The 24,867-nt window shown below is 33.3% G+C and overlaps 1 long non-coding RNA gene across 1 annotated transcript in view; it reads right to left on the reverse strand.

The window, feature by feature from the left end:
* The window catches only part of LOC126264214 (uncharacterized), a 57,821-nt gene extending 52,242 nt beyond the window's left edge, over positions 1-5,579 (reverse strand). The window contains exon 1 of the long non-coding RNA XR_007546974.1: positions 5,389-5,579. This is a non-coding gene — a long non-coding RNA (uncharacterized LOC126264214). The remainder of the gene's footprint in view (positions 1-5,388) is intronic.
* Between the last annotated feature and the right edge of the window lie 19,288 nt (positions 5,580-24,867).

Here is a 24,867-nt window from a genome sequence, read left to right on the forward strand (position 1 = left end):
CGCAACACCCTCCTTAGTTAGGGTGAATTAGCTTTAAGTTACTTACTATTAAGTCAGCTCGAGAGCAACACACAACGTTCAGATGCTCCGAGCAAAATAAACAGAAAAATCACAAACTTGGCAGTTTTACTAGTCCAGCACATACAAAACATTGGTCCTTCGAGCCGGATTTACGTGTACAAGATTAGCAAGATTCACAATCATATTAAAGCCATTTTCGATCATCCAAATGTTACAATGGAATCACATGTTCAATTGCGAGATCTCTGCGACTCTGTGACAAAAAACTTGCGTGCTCTAAAATCTTTGGGCGAGCCGACAGATACGTGGGATACTCTTATAATTTACATAATCGCAACCAAAATGGACGATATTACCCGACGCGAATGGGAGATCGTCAACAACAACTCACAAATTCCAAACATGGCGGATATGTATAAATTTCTAAAAGGGCGTTGTGAGCTTTTAGAGAAACTGGAACATGAAAGGTCTAAAAAGCCAAAGAACAAACCATTCAAATCAAGCGCATATGCCACTGTGTCTGTCAAGGTCAGTTGTTATTATTGTAAAAAGGATCATGCAATTTACAACTGTAATAAATTTAAAGGGCTCTCAATAAATGACCGTATCTCAGAAACTAAAAGGCTTAAGCTGTGTCTAAACTGTTTAAGACAGGGACACAACACAAAAACATGCCATTCATTTAGTTGTCGAAAATGTGGCAAAAGGCATAATACCTTACTACATATTGAGACACATGTTGGCAGTGAAATTGTCACTGACACTGAAGTGCCAGTTACCATTGTCAATCACTCGGTGGCAAATGAACAAAGGCAAGTCTACTTGTCAACAGTCTTAATTCATGTAACAGATGCACAAGGCAACAATCAAGTTCTACGTGCACTACTTGACAACGGGTCCCAAAGTTCATTTGTGACTGAAAGGGCTGTTAAAATGTTAAATTTAAATAAACACAAAACCCAATTTAAAATTTCTGGTGTTGGTCAAACTATATCGGAGATTCAATATCAAACAATACTCGACATTTCTTCTGTTTAAGGTTCATTCAAAACATGCGTTTCATGTTTAAATATGAATAAGATCACAGAACCCATACCTTCTACTACAATGCCAAAATATAACTTTACACTTCCAAGTCGTATTACTTTGGCAGATCCTACTTTCAATATATGCAATGATATCGACATCCTATTGGGTGCCGACATATTTTGGAAGGTTCTACTGCCTGAGCGTGTTTCACTAGGAAAACATAATCCTATGCTGCAAAATACGTCCTTTGGGTGGATCGTTATAGGAGGTTGGAGTAAAGGGAATCAGAGGCATTCAGTCAATTGTTTAGTCGTAAACAAAACTGATGAAATCGTGAAGCGTTTTTGGGAAATAGAGGAAATAGGTGATTCGTATCAAATATTTAATGAAAGGGAACAGTTTTGCGAGAATCATTTTAAAGATCATTATGAGCGCGACTCGTCTGGCAGATTCATTGTACGAATTCCGTTTAACGACAAAAAAGGTCAGCTAGGCGAATCAAGGCAAGGAGCATTAAATAGATTTCAGTCGCTACAAAGAAAATTAGCGAAAAATAGCCATTTAAAACAAAGTTACGATGCATTCATGCAAGAATATATCGACCTAGGACACATGAAACAAGTCGAGGATGTAGGTGATGAGAAGATTGGTACTCAATATTATTTACCTCATCATGCGGTTTTAAAAGAATCAAGTTTGACAACAAAAATACGTGTTGTATTTGATGCGTCGGCCAAGACAAGTAGCGGTCTTTCGCTAAATGATGTTCAATGCAGCGGCCCGACCATACAAAATGAGTTGTTTTCCATACTATTGAGATTCCGAATTAATCAATATGTTCTCACAGGAGATATATCAAAAATGTATCGTCAAGTTCTGGTTCATTTTGATGAAGGATGCATGCAAAGAATATTTTGGAGATTCAACAAAAATGAAGCAATACAAACCTATGAGCTGGCAACCGTAACTTACGGCACAGCATCAGCACCATTCTTAAGTGTTAGATGTTTGAAACAATTAGCTATGGATCACTCAATAGAGTTTCCCGAAGTTAGCAGGATCATTGAGAATGATTTCTATGTAGACGATGTGATTACGGGTGCTAATTCAAAGGCAGAGTTACTGCGCATTCAGTGAGAACTGTCAAACATCTTACAACGGGGCAGGTTCGAACTGCGCAAATGGTTGTGTAATGATTCAGAATTGTTATCTAAATTTCAAGTAAATAACAATTTAAATGTTGGATTAATTCATTTGGGACCAAATGACAATAATAAGACGCTTGGTATACTATGGAATGCTTGTAACGACATTATTCAATTTGAAACAAGTCAGCTTAAATATTCTCAACAATTTCCAACCAAACGTTTCATTTTGTCAACAATTGGTCAAATATTTGATCCTTTGCGATTGATTGCACCTGTCACAATTTTGGGAAAAATCCTTATTCAAAAATTGTGGTTACAAAAACTAGATTGGTATGATCCCATATCTGTTCATTTATCCAGTCTATGGTCATAATTTGTAAATAATATTCAAAATTTGAATAACTTGAAGATTGATCGGTTTGTGTTGAAGCCAGAGTACGAGGAATGTGAGCTCCACGGTTTTGCAGACGCGTCTGAAGCGGCTTACGGTGCCTGTATTTACCTACGATGTAAGGTTAAAAATCAGTACTTTGTTCAAATGCTTTGTTCCAAATCAAAGGTTGCGCCAATTAAACAGGTATCATTGTCAAGGCTTGAATTATGCGCTGCAACATTACACGCAAAATTAACAGACAAGGTACGACGATCAATCAGACTCAACATTCAAACACAATTATTTTGGTCAGATTCCACGATTGTTCTTTGTTGGATACGAGGTTGTCCATCGCAACATTTTACAAATGTTAAAAAGGTTCATCGCTAGACGAGGTTTGCCCTCCAACATATATTCCGACAATGCCACCACCTTTGTTGGTGCAGACTCCGCATTGAAAGAAGAATTTCTGTTTGTTGACACTAACGTAGATAATATTAATCAATTCTTGAATAAAGAAGGTATTACGTGGCATTTCATTCCTGTGCGATCACCTAATTTTGGAGGTATATGGGAAGCTGGTGTTAAAAGCTTTAAACATCACTTGAGGTGAATATTAGGCAATGATAAGTTTACGTTTGAAGAGTTTTATACGGTAATGTCACAGATTGAAGCAGTTTTCAACTCGCGTCCAATAAGTCCATTATCAACAAATCCAGATGATTTATCTCCGTTAACGCCGGGTCATTTTCTAATTGGCAAATGTTTAACTTCAATTCCTGAACCTGTCCTTTCCCACATTCCTGTCAACCGACTCAATAATTACCAACGACTGGATCAACTGAAACACCACTTTTGGCAACGTTGGCAAAAAGAGTACGTGTCCGAACTCCAAGCCAGGTTGAAATGGAAACAAGCGGGTCAACACATCCTCAAACCAGGACATCTTGTCATCATTAAGGACGATCAACTGCCCCCTCTACAGTGGCGTATGGGACGCATTCTTGAGTTACATCCTGGTGAAGATGGAGAAGTGCGTGTAGTGAGTGTAAAAAGCACAACCGGTGTGCTAAAACGAGCAATTTCGAAAGTGTGTGCGCTACCTTGTGATTGACTTTTCTATTATGACTCCTATTCTGATTTCCAATGTATTAATTATATTCAATTTGTCTATTGAAAATTGTATTTTCAAGGCTGGCGGCATGTTAGAGCATTTGTCAACATTGGCAACGTCTAATGCGCAACCCCCTCCCCTTAGTTAGTTAGGGTGAATTAGCTTTAAGTTACTTACTTTTAAGTCAGCTCGAGAGCAACACACAACGTTCAGATGCTCCGAGCAAAATAAACAGAAAAATCACAAACTTGGCAGTTTTACTAGTCCAGCACATACAAAACATTGGTCCTTCGAGCAGAAACTATTACACATACAAAACAGGTTCTTTCTCATTGAAAATGGTAATTAGAAGAAATACTTATGTACAGTAGTGCTAGAAATGAAACCGATCGTACCAAACTGTTATTTTTAGGTAATAATTTTGGTTAAATTCATTACTTATACTTACAGGAATTCCCAACTAAACACAGAATAACTCTCCATAAAACAACACATTGATTTGTTTTCAGAATAAATTATGATTTTTGTTTATTGGAACAAGGAGGCTTCTCCGGGCACCGATGCGAAGATCATGGCCTAAGAGTAATTAACCACAAAGGTTTAGGAAAATAGAAGGGAAAACTAAAGAGGTACGTAACAATCGCTACATGGTAAAGAAAAGATGTCCCAAAGAGACGCAGAGGTCTAGACAGCCAAGAGACAAGGTCTCTTGTATCTGTCGGATTCACAGGGTTGGATATCATGCAAGCATGCAATCTCCGGATTAGAGTGTTGAAAGATAGATCTCCGGAGATTGAGGGCATGCTATTTTCTCTGAGGCTATGAAATATGAAAAAATATGCAAGAAATCCTAAAAAAGTACAAGAAAAAATCACAATCTATCAAAAAGGCTGAGGACTAAAGCAGGTACTTTCATTTTATGGAAAGTTTTCCATAGTATGGGCATACGTTTCAACTCATCTAACATCTGAGCATTAAGCATGTTTATAGTAATTATAATATTAGAATGGTGCTGTAGTTGTTTTTGCTTATATTTTAATCTGTAATTTATGACGGCAAAGGTGTTTCCTAAATAACTATATATATATATATATATATATATATATATATATATATAAATATTTGGGAATCTCATTTATGGTCATCCACTGTAGGTTGAAATACAAGGATGAGATTGATTCGAAACAGTTCTACCATCAAAAATATTATAACAAATTGAAAAATCATCACGATATTCCTTTGCTCTGTCAATTTGCTGAGACCGTGGATTAAAACGAATTATAAGAAAAGATATAACTGAACCACAATTTGGTGTTATATTAATACAATGTAAGAACCAAATCAAATTTGCTTGTGAGAAGACAACTTTTTTCTAAATTACATACTTCTGACATATGCCATAAAGAAACATAATTTGATATGTTATTTTATTTTTTGACAAACAATTCGTTGCTATTGAAACTTGAAAGTTTGTAAAATGTCACTCAGTCACACACCCACTCGCTTTATTTTGTAATTACAAATTAATTAAAATTTTATTTATGTGTTTAAACATCAGGCTAGTTATCTTGTTTTTAATTCTATTCCTCACCTTATAATAGTTGAAACTTCTCTTAGCAGCAATCTATTCAGCAGCAATAAATGTCAAAGAGGGATCTGCAACTGATTTGATTTCAGTGACTCTCAGGGCTAGTAATCTAAACCTTCAGACGGTAAGTTGCTATTTTTGTAACTGTTTAAATATTTCACCTTTTTAAATAAACAGTAAATTCACGTAGTTGATTCTTTCAGCTTGAATAAGTGAGCGACAGATTTCAACTAAGCACTGAATTTTTCTCCTTCACCTTTAGTTATCACCCTCAAACAACACTAATATACCAATCTTTCCATATTTGATAATTTTATGTCGCAAATTATTTAGATTTTTCATGTCTGGATGACAAGTTCAAATAATGTTATCACAATTTATAAACCAAATCATGAAATAGTAATTCACACTATTTCACAATTTTCTGGGAGCCTTGTATCCTATTAAGCAGTATTCTTCTAAAATATCTGTAATAAGGTATATCATAATTGAAATGAAAGTTTATGCTCTTATAGACATTCAAGAAGTGAGACACAATTTACTTGCTTTACCTGTATGCTCCATACTTGCTTCAAAAATATGTTAATATCGTGGTGGTAACTCTCCATATGCGTTGGGATGTAGATGGAGTTCTTAAGATACTTTATTTAAATTTGCAATCTGTAAAAAGAAATAATTTTTGAGGGTATTGCAAAAATTATCTTCAAAAATTGATTGAATAAATCATATTGTCGAAGAGAATGAAAAACACAGTGACCAAAGATTTTTTTGAAAGAAGGAAAATAACGAAGCGATTTTTAATTAGGGATGTCTCAATTTGATTATACGGCGTTGTAGTGCGTTGATTCAGTCAACCAAAGGGACGGTATATATAACACGATATTTTACACTAAATACTCTCTGTACTCTGTAATATTGTATAACTTTGGTTAACTTTTGATATATATACAAATAGGGATTCTTTTTTACAGTTTCTAAGACATTTTGGTGTTTTGTTAATATATCTTATCTCCTAACTTTATTTAAGTGAACTTTAAATATAATTGGTAATATTTTGATACAGCAAAATTAAAGCCCACGGGAAATTTTCATGTGGCTTGATTTCCGAGAGTTTCATGATTAATTAACACTATTTGAAATCAGGGCTCTAAAATAGATATATTTCGTTATTAATGTAATTGTTACAATATTCCGCCTTGATTAACTGCAATAAATTATGTATCTAAGGGAATCCAAATTTAAAAAACAATAGAACACTTGTTGTAACCTAGCAACTGTTATTTACAACTGTTCCCAAAACTTAATTTAAAATATTAACAATTTCAACATTCAAGAGATGCTGTGAAACTTTAGAACAGTAGGTGTCTCACCATTCAAAAAATCAACAACTACATACACGCCATTAATTTATTTCAGATGTAATTCATAAGGAATAACACATAATGTCTAAGGAAAGTCAAATTTGATGATTAACATCAGTGAATCAAATTTAAATGGAAAATGTGTGTGGTTTAAATTAATGGTTAAGACTTGAATAATACTATATGGAATAAATAATGAAATTATTTATTAACAATTTCTTGAAACGAGAGAATAAGTTTTTGAGAACTCTGGTTCTGTACGTGTGTTTTGACAACTAACTGTCAACTGATGTTGGAGTTATTTCATTTTGCTTGTTGGCCGATTTTATAAAGGCCTTACCAAGTATACAAAGTTGTTATTATAAATTGTCGAGATGATTCTAAATAAATGATTCTGGACACAGGATCCTATAATAATAATCGAGGAGCTATTTTCCTGTCACAGTTAACTGTGTAGCATTCTGCTGATATAATTTAATTTACAATGCGAAAAAATATCTTATTCTTGAAAATAAAGCTTACGCTATAACAGAGTCAAGAATTGAGACGCAATTTACTTGGAAAATCATTTATTTAGAATACCGATCAGACATGTAGTAGATGTTAAGATTCTGCATATAGCATATAGGTAAACCAAGTAAATTGTGTGTCACCTCTTGAATGTTTATCTTTCTTTTCAGTTATGTTATACCTTATTGCACGGTAAAGTAGTTTTTCTAGAAAAATACTACTTAATATGATCCCAGGTTCCTATAATCGCGATTATAAGATTAGCAACCAAGCAGAATGAAGATACCCCAACATGCCCAAGTTGTCTAATTTATCAGCAAGTTGTCAAAACGTGCGTGGTGGTTACTAGCTCTCAAGAAAACGTTGAGACACTTAAAATATATATGCACTAAAGTAGATGAAAATTTCATCAAAATTACAAATGATAGAACTAGATTGCAAATTTTTACACAGAAAATTGTCATTTGAATTTGTTTATAAGTTGTGTTGTCATTATTTGAACTTGTCATCTAGACATGAGAAATCTGAATAAATTTTGACATAAAATTAGCAAAATTAGAAAGATTGGTATCTTAGTGTTGTTTGAGGGTGATAATCCAACCAAACGTGAAAGAGAGAAATTCAGTACCTAGTTGAAATTTGCCGGTCACTACTTCTTGCTTAAAAAATCAACTACGTGAATTATTTTTTGATTTAAAAAGGTGACATGTTTAAACAGTTACAATAATAGCAACCTACTGTCCGAAGGTTCCGATTACGAGTCACTGAAATCAAATCAGTTGTAGATGTCTCGACGACATTTATTTTCCGTCAAAAGAATACTGCCTGTGAATCTGACAGATAATTAACATGTGAATAGAAATTGTTTTCATTAACTTTATACTTAAATGCAGAAATATATTTTGCTACTAAGAGAGGTGGGGGATGAAATTGAAAACAAGTAACTTGCCTGATGTATATACACATAAATAAAATTTTAATTAATTAGTACAAAATTAAACAAACATTTTGGAGTGAGTGTTGTTTTGAGTGACATTTTGCAATCTTTCCTGTTTCAGTTGCAACGAAGGGAGATATGTTAATCAAATAAGAGAAAATAACATTTATGTTACTAAGGTTACGTCACCTAATGATGTATGTCAGCCTGTCCAATTATAGGCATGAGTTGAGTGGTTAATTCAATTAAACCTAATTCGAAATATGTGGTTTGGAAACACGTTGTCTTCTTTCAAGTAAATTTGATTTGATCTTATATTGTATTAATATTACATCAAATTGTGGTTCAGTTATATTTTTTGTTATAATTCTGTTTGTTTGTATCCACAGTGTCAACAAATTGATAGAGCAAAGAAATGTCGAGATGAGTTATAATAACTTTAATGGTAGAACTGTTCCGAATCAATTTCATCCTTATATTTCTACTTACACAAAATGACTATAAATGGGGTTCCCAAATATTTAAATATAATATAACTTTCCAAATAAAACTACTTTGTTTACGTTTTGTGGTTAATTTAATTAATTTTAACCTCCAATTAGTTAGTGGAAAGAAGTACTTAAAAGATATATGCGATATAATTTATGAAACACATTTACTGATTACAGTACAGATTAAATTTTAAGGAAGAATTACTTCGGCACTATTCTAAAATTATAATTAGAATAAACAAGCTTAATTCTCATATGTACGATGAGTTATAACGTAGGTCCGTACTATCGAAACATGGGACTCGAGATGGCGATGTGTGGGACAAGAATTGAACTTCTATCCAATAGTATTTTTCTTACTACCTCGGCTACGCCTCGGGCAATATGGCGCGCAGGGCAGGGATCCCAAACTTTTTTCCCGTGTAGTGTATACTATTTTTCTTACTACCTCGGTCGAAAGTACGTATTTTGCTCCCCGGTTCCACTACAGAAAAATACTATTTCTTATCGTGGAACCGGGGAGCAAAATACGTACTTTCGACCGAGGTAGTAAGAAAAGAAAATTTCGACACGAGGCGGATCCAGGTAGAGGCGTTACTTACCAAAATCGATACCTGGGATTTCGTTAATGGTGAAGTATCAAAGCCAGTTATATGTCAGGGTGACACAAAAAGTGAATCAGCGCCTAAAACGTGGATGTAAATAAGATAAAAAGGTAAATGCGGACATAATCCTGTGCATAAGCCCAAAGACGTATGGCTTAAATTGGAGTCAATCCATGCTTCAAATGGACCGGCACTATTGGAACAATTATTTTATATATTTTATATATAATATTTATTTAAGTATAAATAAAATTGGATAACGATAAATTACCCACGTGGTGTGACATATGTCAACGAGGTAAACAATCAAGGACATCCTTTATTGACAGAGAAGTAAGAAGTAAGCAGTTACTGAATATTGTTCATTCAGACATCTGCGGACCAATGCGACTCAGAACCAGTGGTGGATCAAGGTATCTTCTAACATTTAGGTGTATTTTCTCATGTCAAAAGGAGAATTTCTTGAAAAATTTAAGGAGTACAAAAGAACTGTCGAAAAACAAACTGGTAATGAAATTAAGAGAGAATTAGCTGAGAAATTGAAGATCAAAGAATGCTAAGTTTTTTTTGGAATAGAAATTAACCAAAGCAAGAAAGGAGTAACACTTAAACAAAAAAAATATGTTTTAGAGAAATTCAGAATGGTAGATTGCAATCCAGTTAAAACACCCTATGACTGCCACTCAAAAGTTAACAGAGATTTAAAAATGTTCAAAGTCCCCACACGATACAGAGAATTAATTGGTAGTCTAATGTACTCTAATGCAGCCGATCAAAACTGGGGCTTTACAATAATTAGCTGTGTCTTTCTGACAATCGAACCTGGATTTGAGCCGCTTTTTCAGTTTCTTATTTCACGGTTTTTGTCTCTTTATAGGAACTTCTTCTGAAATGGAACTGGCGAAGTGCCGTGTGGTCCCAATAGGACTCTGAAGCACTCGAACTTCTTGCAGGCACGCTTGCTGTTTTCGCATTTCATGACCGCTAATTCAGTTATTAAATTGTTTATAGTACGAAAACCAAAACACAATTCAGTTGTTTCTTGGATTGGTAACCATGATTATGCGATTATTGCTTTCGCATAATGTCTTGATTGGCATTGTCAGCACCAATACATTCCGCTGACTTGCCAAGACTCAGCGGTATATCTGGGTCACGCTTTACTGGTGTCAATAAACTATTGTAATGTTTTGTAATATCAGACTATAATTAAAAGCGTGACGAAGATCAAGTAACAGGACAGAAGTGTGTGAACTACAACAGAGGTCACGAGTCGCCCGGTGGATACCAGTGAACCCCAAGAGCAGCCCTGAAGATGGTCCCTTACTTATATTTGTAAGTTAGACAATTTGTAATGTGTTTTTTCTATATAAACTATGAATAAAATTGTATTTATTCTGTACTGGTGTTTATCTGAGCTACTCCCCAACCCCCAATAAGTCACGGGTGTGACAATATATTATAAATAATTATGTTATATATAGCTGTAAATCTTTCTACTGAATAATTGGGGGTTGAAAAAATCGACAATGTGTCGAAACCATTTTATAACACCAAACTAAATTATCGACTTAAGTTAAACTAAGTAATTTTATTTGTAAAGTTAAGTTATATTTAATTATTTGTGAATCTCATTTATAGTCTTCCAGTGTAGGTTGAAATATAAGGATGAGATTGATTCGAAACGGTTCTACCATCAACAAAATTATAACAAATCGAAAAATCATCACGATATTTCTTTGCTCTGTCAATTTGCTGACACCGTGGATTAAAAGGAATCGAATTATAAGAAAAGATATAACTGAACCACAATTTGGTGAAATACAATATAAGAATCAAATCAAGTTTTGCTTGGGAGAAGACAACTTTGTTCTATATTACATACTTGTGACATATGTCATAAGGAAACGTAATCTTAGCAACATAAATGTTATTTTATTTTTTGACAAACAATTGGTTGCTATTGAAACTTGAAATAAATGTCGACGAGAGATCTGCAACTGATTTGATTTCAGTGACCTTCAGGGCACGTAATCTAAACCTTCAGACAGTAAGTTGCTATTTTTGTAACTGTTTAAATATTTCACCTTTTTAAATCAACAGTAAATTCACGTAGGTGATTCTCTCAGCTTGAATAACTGAGCGACAGATTTCAACTATACACTGAATTTTTCTTTTTCAACATTGGTTATCACCCTCAAATAATATACTAATCTTTCCATAATTTTATATCGCAAATTATTTAGATTCCTCATGCCTGGACGACAAATTCAAACAATATCAACACAACTTATAAACCAAATCATAAAATAGTAATTTCTATTTTACAATTTTCTGCGTAAATATTGATTTGCAATCTTTGTTCGGTTGAAACTTATAATTAATGGCTTTATCATTTGCAGTTCTGCTAAAATTTTCATCTACTTTGGTGCATATATATTTTTGGTGTCTCCATATTTTCTTGACAGTATGCCTGTTTTGACAACACACTGACAACATCGAGAACTAAAGATGGAGTATTTTCGTTCTGCTTATTCGCGATTCTGATCATAGAATGAAGGTATTTTATACTTCCAAACATCGCGGACCCTTGTATCCTATTAAGCACTATTCTTCTAAAATATCTGCAATAATAATAATAATAATATCATAATTGAAAAGAAAGTTAATGCTCCTATAGACATTCAAGTAGTGAGACACAATTTACTTGCTTTACCTATATGCTCCATATTTGCTTTAAAAATATGTTAAAATCGTGGTAGTAACTCTCCATATGCGATGGGATGTACATGGAGTTCTTAGGATGCTTTATTTAAATTTGCCATCTGTAAAAAGAAATAATTTTTGAGGGTATTGCAAATATTATCTTCAAAAATTGATTGAATAAATCATATTGTAGAAGAGATTGAAAAACACAGTGACCAAAGGTTTTTTTGAAAGAAGGAAAATAATGGAGCGATTTTTAATTAGGGATGACTCAATTTGATTATACGGCGTTGTAGTACACTGATTCAGTCAACCAAAGGGGCGGTATAAATAACAGGATATTGTACACTAAATACTCTCTGTACTATGTAATATTGTATAACTTTGATTAACTTTTGATATATATACAAATCGGAATTCTTTTTTACAGTTTCTAAGACATCTTGGTGTTTTGATAATATATCATATGCCTAACTTTACTTAAATGAATTTTAATATGATTGGTAATATTTTGATTCAGCAAAATTAAAGCCCACGGGAATTTTTCATGTGACTTGATTTTCGAGAATTTCATGACGAATTAACACTATTTGAAATCAGAGCTCTAAAATAGATATATTTCGTTATTAATGTAATTGTCACAATATTCCGCCTTGATTAACTGCAATAAATTATGTATCTAAGGGAATCCAAATTTAAAAAACAATACAACACTTATTGTAAATTAGCAACGGTTATTTACAATTGTTCCTACAACTTAATTTGAAATATTATCAATTTCAACATTCAAGAGATGCTGTGAAACTTGAGAACACTAGGTATCTCATCATTCAAAAACTCAACAACTACATACACACCATCAATTTATTTCAGATGTAATTCATAACACATAATTTCTTAAAAGAGTCAAATTTGATGATTAACATCAATGGGTTGAATTTAAATGGAAAATGTGTAGGGTTTAACATAATGGTTAAGGCTTGAGTAATACCATATGGAATAAATAATGAAATTATTTACTAACAATTTCTTAAAACAGGAGAATAAGTTTTTGAGAACTCTGGACCTGTACGTTTGTTTTGACAACTGACTGACAACTGATATTTCAGTTATTTCATTTTGCTTGTTGGTCGATTTTATTTTGGCGATACCAAATATAGAAAGATGATATTCTAAATTGTCGAGAGATTCTGAACACATGGTTCTATAATAATAATGACGGAGCTATCCTCCTGTGACAGTTAACAGTGAAACATTCTTCTGAAACAATTTAATTTACAATGCGAAAAAACATCTTATTATTGAAAATAAAGCTTACGCTATAACAGAGTCAAGAATTGAGACACAATTTTCTTAGAAAAGCATTTATTTGGAATACCGATCAGACATGTGTTAGATGATGATATTCTTCCAGGTAAATAGAAAGGAAGAATGTATGAATATTGAATGTGTTTCTTTTGTTTGATAAACAAACTGCCTTCGTTGCTAATGAACCCAGATTATGTACAAAACTATTCTTTGGTAAATTTACCTTCTAAACTTGTTCATTTAGTTATTGCGAAGAGCACAAAAAACTTGAGCAACTTTTATTTATCTTCTAAAGGGTTCTTATCCCATCAAATAACATTCGCAAAGTTCAATTTATTTTGTGCATCACAATCTTCAAGTTTTGATTCACCACCACGATTTGAACTTTATTTTAAAGCAAGTATGGAGCATGTAGGTAAAGTAAATTGTGTTTCACCTCTTGAATGTTTATAAAGATTTTTTAGAAAAATACTACTTAATAGGATCCCAGGTTCCTAGAATCTACTAAGGCCAAGTTGTCCAATTTGTCAGCTCTCAAGAAAACGTGGAGACACTTAAAATATATATGCACAAAAGTAGATGAAAATTTCAACAAAATTACAAATGATACAGCTATTAATTATAAATTTCATCTGAACAGAGATTGCAAATCAGAAAATTGTAAAGTGGAAATCACTTTTTCATGATTTTGTAAATAAAATGTGTTGACATTATTTGAAGTTGTCATCTAGAGATGAGGAATCTAATTAAATTTTGACATAAAATTAGCAAATTTGGAAAGATTGGTATCTTAGTGTTATTTGAGGGTAATAATCCAACCAAACGTGATAGAAAAAATTCAGTACCTAACTGAAATTTGCCGCTCACTAATTCTTGCTTAAAGAATCAACTACGTGAATTAACTTTTGATTTAAAAAGGTGAAATAATTAAACATTTACAATAATAGCAACCTACTCTCTGAAGGCTTCGATTACGAGTCACTGAAATCAAATCAGTTGCAGATCTCTCGTCGACATTTATTTTGAATCAAAGAAATAGTGTCTGTGATTCTGCAGATAATTAACATGTGAATAGAAATTGCTTTTGTTAACATTGTTAACTTTATACTTAAATGCCGATATATACTTTGTTGCTAAGAGAGGTGAGGGATGTCGTCTTTCAAGTAAATTTGATTTGATCTTGCATTGTATTAATATTACATCAAGTTGTGGTTCAGTTATATTTTTTGGTATAATTCTATTCGTTTGAATCCACTGTGTCAACAAATTGACAGAGCAAAGAAATATCGAGATGAGATGAATTATACTAAATGGTAGAACTGTTCCGAATCAAATTCATCCTTATATTTCAACCTACACTAAATGACCATAAATGTGATTCCCAAATATTTATATATAATATAACTTTCCAAATAAAACTACTTTGTGTACCTTTAAGTTATGTGATTTATTTAATATAAGTTTGGTTGTTAACAAATGGTTTCGACCCATTGTCGATTTTTTTAACCTTCAACTATTCAGTGGAGGTACTTAAAAGTTATATGCAACATATTTTTTTAGGAAACACATTTAGTGATTACAGTACAGATTAAAATTTAAGGAAAAATTACTTCGGCACTAATCTAAAATTATAATTGCTATAAACAAGCTTCATTCTCAGATGATAGATGAGTTGAAACCTAGATCCACACTATGGAAACATTTCCATAAAATGAAAGTACTTGCTATATACAGAGATAGAAATGTGGAACTCAAACGGGAACATTCCAGTCCTCAGCCTTTTTGGTAGAACTTTTGAATACGGTTTCTTGGTAATGATGTTTTCTTCTTTATTGTGATTTTTTCTTGTACTTTTTTCGGATTTCTTGGATTTTTTTTCATATTTCATAGCCTCAGAGAAAATATTTGCCGATGTCGTCAGGTTGTGTCGTGGCTCATTTCATCTTCATTTATATGATGGTAATCAGCCTTTCCATGTGAACGTAACTCCTCGTGCCCAACGAATCGTCGAAATACTTTAAAAAAGATATATAAAATTAATATTAAATATTAATTTTATTATATATACCAATTTTATTTGTTTTTCATTTAATTTAAATAATTTAATTGTGTGTTTTAACTTAAAATATGTCATTAATTATAAAAATCTTGAATGCAGATGAAAATTATACTTACATTTAAATCCAATTCTTGGGCCACTAGAATCTCTACACCATTTGCCTTTTGCATCGTACTTTAAGATTTCAATCTTAATTTATTCTGAAAACAAATTAATTAGGTATTAATGTGTTGTTTTAAGGAGCGTCATATACATGAAAGTACTTATTCTTTGTTTAGTTGGGAATTCCTGTAAGTAAATTAATGAATTTAGACAAAAATATTCCCTAAAAATAACAGTTTGATACGATCTGTTTCATTTCTAGCATTACTATACACAAGTATTTCTTCCGATTATCATTTCCAATGAGGCAGGGACTCATTAATAAAAGCGAGAATATTTATCTAATAATTTTGAATTGAAGCGTAGGAGCAACTTCAGAGAAACGTGGTTCGTATGAAACAAAAGTTTGAACTGATTAAAGTTTGGTGGCAAACAAGTAAAGAAAACTTTTTGGTCTGCCTGATTTTATGAACAAAATTGAAATTAGTTTATGACAACGAAATTCAAATGACTACAAATGAATAACGAATTAATAAATAAAACATTGAAATTTGTTTATGGGAACGGAATTCAAATGTCTACAAATGAATAACGAATAGTTAATGTTATAAGCTCTTTAGAGAACAACTTAGGAAACTTAGTTTTTAATTTTTTTACATGTAGATAAAGTAGGAACATATTGTATAAAATTTCATAAGACACAATCAACCAATGATAATTGGTTAAAGTGTAAACCTCAGTACTCATGCAAACACTATACTTACTCATCATTGGTCCAATTCACTCGAGGCAAGTTATGTTAGAGTATCTAGACATCGTGTATAACGGTTGTGATGACAACGGAGAATAAAAACAACAGAAGAGCGTAGTTATAGAAACAGAGTTAAGTTGTAAGAGCAGAGTTAGTTGTATACAGCCCACCAATGTTGTAAAATAGTCAATAAGCGTTTTACTGAGTACCTTGCATTATCATTCCACGTCGCCTTGTAAGCAGGCATATTCTAACTATTAACTTTTGTATTTTGACCTTAATGGAAACAAATACTTCCAGTGCTTCCGTGTCCTTTCGGTGAGCACAGGGGTGCGTCGTCAGGATTTCGAGAACACCTCCATAGGCTTATTTGTGGAAGACTTCTGCGTTTTGGAGGTGTGGGGTGGCTGGTCGGGAGGAAGGATTGGTGTTAGGGTTAGAAGTAGGAGTACTTCCAGGATTTACCCCTGGTATCTGTAGCTTAGCAGACAGCTTAATGCATTACTTACTTTCATTCGGTGTAATTCACCCTCTAGTTCCGAGATTTTAATCTTAACGTCTAGTTTTCAGGTACCTCTTGGCTTATCTTTTTCGCGGACTCTACACATGGTTTATTGGTTTAGTAACCGAGGTTACTAAATATGGCAACTTATAACTAAATTCAAACAGAAGGACGAACGTTATCTCTAACTCCATTTGGGGGTCTGATGTCGGTGTGGCGCTTCGCCGAATTTTGCTGTTGTTACTTACTTTAGATAGTTAACTCTTTCGGAACTTCGAACGGAGTCGTGCTCAGGGTTTACCGCGCGGTTGACCTTTCTTTCTGCCAATAGAACCTGGATTTGAACCGCCTTTTCCTTTTCTTCATTCACGGTTTTTGTCTCTTAGTATGAACTTCTTGTGGAACGGAACTGGCGATGTGCCGTCCGGTTCCAATAGGATTCGGAACCACTCGACATTTTGCAGGCACACTTGCTGTTTTCGCATTTCATTATCGCTAATTCGGTTATTAAACTGTTTATAGTACGAAAACAAAAATTTAATTCAGTTGTCTCTTGGATTGGTAACAAAGATTACCAGACAAGTAAACAAATTTTTTCATTTGTCTGAATTTGGTAACTAACTAAATTCAGACAAAGGAGGGACACTAAATAAAAACAAAAATATCACTACAAACACTTTTGAAAACTGAGGTGTGAGTGTGATGAGAATAATAGTCGATGTTACAAGAAAACTAATCGTTTATTATATTATTACAAAGTGTGCACTCGGCTAGAAACGTCAAAGACTAAAACCTAAGAACTAAAAACCCTTCGTAGCATGACGCTTGCGTTAGGGCATCTATACAGAGGGGTTCCAAGTATCAATGTGCAGTTTCATTCCTTAACAAACACTTTTCCGTAGTTGCTACTCAAATTTGGATAAATGACGATTGTTACCGCTGCCATTGGTAACGACAGAAAGGTATTTTATTGTTAGCGACTTTTGTCAATTGTTCAAAGTGCAACCAGGGAATATTGTTGATAGTAACAATTTTTGTTTGAGTTGTTCGTCCTTCCTCTGCCTGCATTTAGTTATAATAATTACCATAATCGAAAGAGAAGAGTTGTTAACGCTAATCCCAAATCTTTATCCCAACCAGCCACCCCCACTCCTGCAAAGTCTTCCAGCTCCAAAACGCAGGAACTCGGACACCCCCAAGGAGGTGATGTCGAAATTGTCTATCTACGATGCACCAGTTATGGTTCAGTATTCAAATTTATGTATATTGAATTGTATTAGAGTATTTTAGACCAAGTACACTAAGAATTAGAAGAGACTTCTCATAGAGAAGAAAATTTTAAACTGGTTTGGGAAAAAACAGCACTAATGATTAGCCGTCTCAGATCTCAGTTTCGGTTAATATTTTTTGACAACTCATTGACAATCTTGGCAACTGATCTTTGTGTAATTTCGTTTCGTTTGGTGTCCAATAATATAATGCTCTAAAGGCGAATTACTGAGAGAGGTTATTTCAATTTGCCAAAATATGCGGAAAGTAGGAAGGTCCTAATTATGTGATGTGAATTTATAAGTTTAACAAAATTGAAAAAAAGCAGCTAAAAAAGATGTTTAAGTTTTATTATTATCTTATCAAAGAAAATATATAAAATTTTGATATTTGTTAGGAATAGCAATGTCTAATTAACAATTCACACACTTTTGTCGATGCATATTCTTCAGACAACAAAAGTATGATTTACTTTTGATTAATAAACATATCGCCTTCATTGCTGTTGAAACCTGAATATGTACAAAATATCATTTGATTTCAAAACTGATCTTGAACAATTATTTGGTAACTTCTTAAAATTTCGTCATTGAAAAGACAAAAACAACAAAAGAAATAAGTATTTACACTTCGTTAGCTGTTTGTTTCACTTTTTTTCCTTCAATGCAGACACAAATCTAATATTTTTGTTTATATTCAAAACGTAATTATAATTTTGTCCAGATTGATGTTTTCAATGAACTCAGAAGTCTTTATTTATCTAGTAATAGAGGTCCTCATGATATTCTTTCTACAGTATTGAATGAATTGTGGATTTTCATTAACAAAGCCTCTAACAATGAAACTTAATATGTTTTTAAAATCTACTTTATTTCCTAACGTACGTAAAAAATCATTTGTTATACCTATCTTAAAGGATGGAGATAGTTTACTTGTTGTTTTCCAAGATTGTCCAAAAAAATCATTTCCAAAATAATTATGCCATAGTTCCAAAATATTATAAATGAGAGTCTACATGAATTTTGCAAATATAAATCTTCTGCGACCAACCTTCTTATTTATAAACTCTCGACAGTTGGTGCTCTTGAAATTCATTTACAGGTTGATGCTGTTTATACAGACATTTAAAAGGCATTTGATAGAATCTGCCATGATTTATTGTTTGCTAAACTAAATGGGCTGGATTTGACAAGTAATTTTTCCACTGTAAATAATCATAACGATTGTAATGTAAAGTGATTAGTTTTTATAAAAAAATTAATCAACACCATATTCGCAAGTTATACTTTAGATAAAAGATATTAATGTAATGTGTTTGAAATTTAAAAATGAGTAATAGATTGGGCGGTAGTTTTTCTAGAAAAGTTGGTTCGGCTCAAGCTAAACTGAATTTGGGTAAATGTAAAAGAAAAGCTGGAGAATATCTTGATGCGTTTGCCCACACATTAAAGTAGCTTTTTACACAAATACTGCTGTAGGATCCCAGGTTTTGCGATGTTTTGTCGTATAAAATAACCTCTTTCCATAATCGGTATCGCGATTATAAGTACAGCAATTAAGCAGAACGAAATACTCTCACATTAGCTGTCAAAATTGCCAGAGTTGTCAAAACGTGCGGACTCCTTAGGAACTCGTTAGGAATATTTAAACAATTACAATAATGGCAACTTGATGCCATTATTGTGGAGATGTCGATTACTAGTCCTGAAAGTAACGGAAATCAAATTAGATGCAGATCTATCGTCGACATACAAAAACTGTCTGTGTTTCTGATAGATAATTAACATGTGAAAAGAAATTGTTTTTGTTAACTTTGTTAACTTTATATTTCCATTAGAATAGATTGCTGTTAAGAGAAGTTCCAACTATTATAATTTAATTTGAATATGTGATATGAGGGATGAAATTGACGTGAGGGATGAAATTGAAAACAGGATAACTAGATGTATATACGCATAAATAAAATTTTAATTAATTAGTAATTACAAAACTAAACATTTGGGAGTGGGTGTGGGATTGAGTGACATTTTGCGAACTTTCAAGTTTCAATTACAACGAAGGAATTTCGTTTATCAAATAAAAGAAAATAACATTTATGTTGCTAAGATTACGTTTCCTTGTGACATGTGCCAGACGTTACAATATAAACAAAACATGTCCAATTAAACCTTATTCGAAATATGTAATTTAGAAAAAAGTTGTCTTCTTTCAAGTAAATTTGATTTGTTTCTTTCACAGTATTAATTTTACATCAAATTGTGGTTCAGTTATATTTTTAATATATTTCTATTTGTTTTAATCGAAAGTGTCAACAAATTGACAGAGAAAAGAAATATCGAGATGATTTTTCGATTTGTTATAATAACTTTAATGACAGTGATTCATTTATTTAATGACCACGTTGCAAATCACATCTGTGTGTGAAATGATATGGTCAAATGTCACGTGTTGATTACCAGGAAACTTTTGCACAAACAGTCAGGTGAGATTCAATACGATTGTTACTATCTGTGGCTGTACAAAATAATCACAAAATCAAGTAACTAGACGTAAAGACAGCATTTTTATATGGAGAACTTGAACACACCTATTTATGCCTTAACAAGAAGGGTTGGATCATGACGAAAACATGGTATGTAAATTGAACAAGTCACTATATGGGTTAAAACAATTCCCTCGCTGCTGGGATGCAAAATTCGACTCTCCACCGAAAAGAGTTTTAGTAGTAGTTTTAGTATTTATACGGAACAAATTTTAAACAGATTTGAAATGACTAATGCTAATCCTAATATTGTTCCAGTCGACCCTCACATAAAGCCACAGTGGGAAGATACTACCTCACTTCTGCTGTTCATAATAACACAGCTTGTTCCGTCAAATTTTATTTGGCTACCATCGCAAATAATCTGACTTAGAGACAATAGATTTGTTGCCAGTTTAGGAACACTTAATACTTTTGTAAAAAGCACCTTTTTGTTTTGACCTTCATCGTCATAATGGTCCAACCTCACTTGTACTGAACATTGCACAGATTATACTTTGTTGTCTGCGACTCTGATTTTATGTATGACAGGAGCCGTCATATTTTCAAGCATGTTCTTACGTCTTGTCATGTGTGACGATGCACCGGAAGCCACTTGCCATGGGTCATTTTGGCTGGATGTTGCCTCAAACACAACAGCATATGATGAACTACTTGCTTTTTGTTGAACATTCTTGGTCCTGGATTTGCATTTGAGGACTTTTATGACCTTACTTATTACAAGTGTAGCTCCCTTATTTTCTTGTGGTTGTTCTTGTTGACTGAGAATACTGTTGAGTCACTTTCAGATTGTTTAACATCTTGTGATAGTTTTGATTTCACAGATATTGAAGTTATCTTCATGCCGGAGCTTTCAATAGCAATAATCATTGGTTGATAGGAGCAGTACACATAATTTTGCTCACATATTTCTCTACGTTTTGACATACAGTAAGTGAAGTATTATAGAGATCACGCAGCAGCCCATCACAGCGTGTCAACAAAGAGTCATCAAATACTTATGAAAACGTATCCCATACTTCTTTTGCAGTACTACTCTCTTGCATGTGCACGTAATTTATTTAGTCAACTAGTAAATTTATCTTAGTTTTTGCCTTTGTGTCTCGTTTTGTGTCCACAATGACACATGTGGTGGGGTCTATGCAGTTCCACAACTCCTCTTGCTGTAGGTATGTTTTTAGAGCAAATCGCCATGTTACGTATCTGTGTATCTCGGCCGGTTAACTTTTCAATTAATGCCAATTGATTGTTTGCTGACAATTTAAGAACCCTTATTCCAGGTGTTACGAGAAAACACTTTTCAATTGTCGTATTGACGTTTTAGGTTAACTTCATTACTTTTCTCAGTAAGTAAGCCATTCTGGGCTTCCCTGGGCTTTTCTAGCTCCTTAACCTGTTAATTTTTCTTAAAAGAATTTATTATTTCAGAAGAAAAACTTATGTTTAAGAATTTAGTGTTAAAATTACAACTTAACTGTCTACAGGCGCACAATACAAATTACAATTTTAACAGTTTATGTGTAGTTTCAGTACACTCCTACAGGTCATCTCAACAGTTACAATTGGATTCCCAAGAGGAAATGAAACATTATTTGTTTTAAGATGTGTTATAATTTTTCATTCTTTATAATAGCCTAAGCTACATTGCGCTGTAAATTGAGAAGAATGCTTCAGATAAACTATTTTTGGTTAACAAGACAGCATTAAATTAACTGAGGAATGCATATTATCGGATTTTGTAAGCTGGGTCAGCTCGTTGATTAATATTTATGTGATCCCATTTTCCGCACATTTTGGCAGACTGAAATATCCTCTTTCTGTAATTCGCCAAAGAGCATTATAGGAACGGACACCAATCAAAACAAAATTACACAAAGATCAGTTGTCAAGATTGTCAGTGGGTTGTCAAAAAATACGAGCCGAAACTGAGACTGAGACGTCTAGCCATTAGCGCTACCAAATAATTCCAATCAATTAGAAACGTTATATAATTACTTTAATAACCAGGAGTTTATTTTCTATGGAAAGGCTCTTCTAATTCTTAGGCACATGGTCTAAAATACTTTAATACAATTCAATATACATAAATTTCAACACTGAACCATAAATGGTGGGGTGCGTCGTAGTTACACATTTTCGACATCACCTCATTGGGGGTGACCGAGTTCCAAGAAGTTTTCTGAGTTTTGGAGCTGGGAGACTTTGCAGGAGTAGGGGTGGCTAGTTGGGACAAAGATTTGGGATTAGCGGTAGGAGTAGGGGTACCATCAGAGTTTACCGATAGTATCCCTAGTTTAGACGACAAAGCTGTGTAAGCACTCTTTCACTCTCTGTATCTCACCTTCTAGTTCCAAAATTTTATTCCTAAGGAAATCGGGTACCTCTGGAAACGTCAGCAGACTTTTGGGGTTTATTGAGTTTTTCACTTAGCTTTTCTTTTTTCCGGACCCTACACATAGTTTATTGGTTTAGTAACCGAGGTTACAAGCCAAATTAACAACTCTTCTCTTTCGATTATGGTAACCATTATAACTAAATTCAGACAAAAGAAGAACGAACAACTCAAAAAAAAATTGTAAATTTCAACAATATTCCCTGGTTGCTACCCACACTTTGAACAATTGACAAAAGTCGCTAACAATAAGAAACTTTTCTGTTGTTATCAATGGCAGAGGTAACGATCGTCATTTAACCAAGTTTCGGTAGCAACTACGGAAATGTGTTGGTAGTGATATTTTCGTTTTTATTTAGTGACCCTATTAAAGTTCCTATTAAAAGACAAGAGCCGAGAAATAAGAAAAGGAAAAGGAGGCCCAAATCCAGGTTCTATTGGCAGAAAGGAAAGCGGTACCACATCTAACGACACAGCTAGTTATTGTAAAGCCTCAGTTTTGATCGGTTACCTTAGAGTACATTAGAGTACCAATTAATTCTCTGTATCGTGTGGGGTCTTTGAATGGTTTTAAATCTCTGTTAAATTTTGAGTGGCAGTCATACAGTGTTTTAATTGGATTGCAATCTACCATTCTGAATTTCTCTGATATATATTTTTTTTGTTTAAGTGTTATTCCTTTCTTACTTTGGTTAATTTCTATTCTAAAGAAAAACCTAGCAATCTTTGATCTTCAATTTCTCAGCTAATTCTGTCTTAATTTCATTACCAGTTTGATTTTCGACATTTCTTTTGTACTCCTTAAATTTTTCAAAAACTTCTCTCTTTGACTTAAGGAAAAAACCTGGCACCACCTATTATATTCGTCTATTAATGTAAGAATATATCTTGATCCACCGCTGAATCTGACTCGCATTGGTCCGCAGATATCTGAATGAACAATATTCAGTAACTGCTTACTTCTTCCTTCTCTATCAGTAAAGGGTTTCCTTGCTTGCTTACCTCGTTGACATTGTCACACCACATGAGTAATTTATCATTATCCAATTTATTACCGTGTACCAGTCGCTTTCTGTACAAATCCTGTACGCCTTTATAATGTAGGTACTCTAGTTGTCTATGCCACAGGACCATTTTGTTTGAATTTCTATGCATTATTCACTTGTAGACATTTGAATTTCGTTGTATATAAACATATTACAATATTTTTCATAAAATCAAGTAGCCTAAAAAGTTTTCTTTATTTGTTTACAACAAAACTCTAATCAGTTCAGACTTTTATTTCATAAGAAACACATCTTTCTGAAGTTGCTCCTACGCTTCAATTCAAAATTAATAGTTAAATATTCTCTCTTTATTAATGAGGTTCTTCCTTATTGAGAATTGTAATTAGCAGAAATACTTATGTACAGTAGTGCTAGAAATGAAACCGATCTTACCAAACTGTTATTTTTAGGGAATAGTTTTGGCTAAATTCATTATTTATATTTACAGGAATTCCCAACCAAACACAGAATAAGGCTCCATAAAATAACACATTGATTTGTTTTCAGAATAAATTATGATTATTTTTTTATTGGAGCAAAGTGGGGGAAATCTACAAGACGTAGTGCCGGACTTTACCGACTAAAAACCCCTCTCCGGGCAATGATCCGAAGATCATGACCTAAGAGTAGTTAGGTTTAGGAAAATATAAGGGAAAACTAAAGAGGTACGTAACAATCGCTACATAGTAAAGAAAAGATGTTCAAAAGAGACGCAGAGGTCTAGACAGCCAAGAGACAAGGTCTCTTGTATCTGTCGGATTCACAGGGTTGGATATCATGCAAGCATGCAATCTCCGGATTAGAGTGTTGAGAGATAGATCTCCGGAGGTTGAGGGCATGCTATTTTCTCTGAGGCTATGAAATATGAAAAAATATGCAAGAAATCCGAAAAAAGGTCAAGAAAAAGTCACAATAAAGGAGAAAACAGCAATACCAAGAAACCGTCTTCAAAAGTTCTATCAAAAAGGCTGAGGACAGGAATGTTCCCATTGGAGTTCCACATATCTGTCTGT

This window comes from Aethina tumida, chromosome 1 (genome assembly GCF_024364675.1).
Source record: "Aethina tumida isolate Nest 87 chromosome 1, icAetTumi1.1, whole genome shotgun sequence".
Classification (NCBI taxonomy): domain Eukaryota; kingdom Metazoa; phylum Arthropoda; class Insecta; order Coleoptera; family Nitidulidae; genus Aethina; species Aethina tumida.